Genomic DNA, 2,309 nt, shown 5'->3' on the forward strand with positions numbered 1-2,309 from the left:
CTTGAAGAAAGGAATCCCAGCATATACTGCCAACCGCCTCCAGCGATGGGCCACACTGATCCTGGGATATAATCTCAAGATCAAGTACCAGTCCCCACTAGCCTTGGACAAGCCGACGCATTGTCGCGATTCCTTCATTCAAGAAGGCCGCAACCTGAAGATACACTACTCTCAACATTTCGTTTAATATGTTCCATTCCCACTGACCAAGTGTGATACAGGGGATAACGGTGTGGGGGTTTTCAGACATCTGCTCCGCACTGATAACAGCTCAGTGTCAGTTGAACAGCCAAGGTAACAAAATAAATCCTTCAGCTGTAACACTCTTTTGGTGCTTAGCTGCCACGCTACCAGAAGGAAGCATAAGGGCTGGGATGCTGTCAGGTTGCCCAAGGCAGACAGGAGGTTTGCTTCGAACCGCGGACCATCAGGTCAGCAAATTGTCGCTCCAACCACTGAGACATCTCACCCTCACTGCACGTTCTGCAATGGAACGAATTTGAAGCGAGGGTTGTGGGTTGGTCTAAGAGTTTCTTGAAGACGAATTTCGTTGCTTCTTTAGTTTAGTTAGAAATGCTTTGTCTTCAATCACGTAACTTGGTGTGCTCCTCCTAGTCCGACTTCTCTTCTCCATTAGTCTCATAGGAGATCGAGGAGCCATACGTTTCTTTACCAGTATATTTTATCTATTATTATCTATTATTATTTGGAGGTGACTGACTAGTCCTGTTTGAATAGTTAAAGCAAGATAGAAGCCCTGTTCTTCGGGACAGCGGAACATCGTTCTCAGCGACGGGTACCACATGCGTCAATTCTGGGATAACGGCATCGGGTGGCCAGCAAATGAAGTGCACTAACCGTCAGGAGTTGCGCGGCATCAAACAGCTTGGAGGACAACGGTTCCCCTTGAACGATGTTGATTTGCAAGTAGCACCGGGAACCAGATAACCGGTCACACTCCTAGCGGACGCGATACCTACTCAGGTGACTCAGCGTTGCCTGAGTGGCCACTTAGTGGTTCTCGTGTAACAGCAATCACGGAAATGTGGTGGAAATATCCGCAAAATCAACCCACATTGGTGTGGGCCTTTCGGCCGATCTTTATAACCTATATTGTTAGTGGGTATGAACATAAAGTGAAGGGATCCCGTTAAAGCGTTTACATGTTTTGTCATATCAAATGATTAGCAACTCACGAGTGCGGATATCAATCTAGCTGTATTTTAGTGCGGAAGGCTTTCAGCATCGTGAACCGCATGAAGCAAATCTGAAACACGGGGCTCCACGTTCATCGGTTGGTTGGAGGCCGCACACTATCGGAACCCAGCTACCAAGAAAACGGCGAGAGGATTCCACTCATCAAATCTGTGAGGAATAACTATGTCATTTCTGAGGTGCGATTTCAAAACTCCGCTGATCAACTCGAGACGATGCACTAGAATTACCCATTGAGGCGCTGAGAGCACTCTCCATTTCCTCGAGTATACTGCCCGAGCGACGTTGTTGAACCGCACACAATGCAGGTCATCGGCCCTGAAATTATGGCTCCAAAGAATTGAGGTGGGAGAGTAGACTGTTTGCGATCCCGATTGAAATACTACTTTTTTTCTATGGATTTCACCCGAATGATCTAATTTATGAGAGAGTATTTCCTTTGCGGATTTGGGTGCGATTATTTCCTTTTCTAATTGGCACTTGATAAAAATTCTGAGGTAACGTGGAGAAAGCGGCCATCATAGTTCATGTCGGTTTTCTCGTTTCAGCTGCCACATTCTTGCTCACCTCGTTCTGCGTGTGGTCTGTAGTTGCACTGGTTCCACAGAAAAGTCGCGTTGTTGGGGCTCTGAACAAACCTTGCTTGTCTTGGATTTGCAAAATGTTGTCACACACAAATTTCTAAGTGCTGCGGGGCTTTAATTCCTCTATGGCAGATGAACCCTTTCTGTTCCCGGGTATCGCTATGAAACCGAGGATATCTTGGTGAAACTAATGAGGCCCACCCTAAGAACTAGAATGATGGGCAGACTGACAACAAGCGAACGGCGTGTAAACTTCGGATTTACTCTCAGCCGCCCTTTAATATCAATAACAAAATACTTGTCAGTGTGTGGCAATGTCGGAAGCTTGGGTACGACTGGTTGATCGACTGGCCGCTAACCTGTGTAACGAGCTCGTCAATGGGTTAAAGATGTCCCGTCGCCAATCAAGTAGGCATCGTCAGTGCGCTGGTGAGTAGTAGAATCTCAAGAGACAAGGTACGAGTACATAGTTATTCAATAGCATGGAATATATTCCGAAATATTTGGCTT

This window comes from Opisthorchis viverrini (genome assembly GCF_000715545.1).
Source record: "Opisthorchis viverrini unplaced genomic scaffold opera_v5_219, whole genome shotgun sequence".
NCBI lineage: Eukaryota > Metazoa > Platyhelminthes > Trematoda > Opisthorchiida > Opisthorchiidae > Opisthorchis > Opisthorchis viverrini.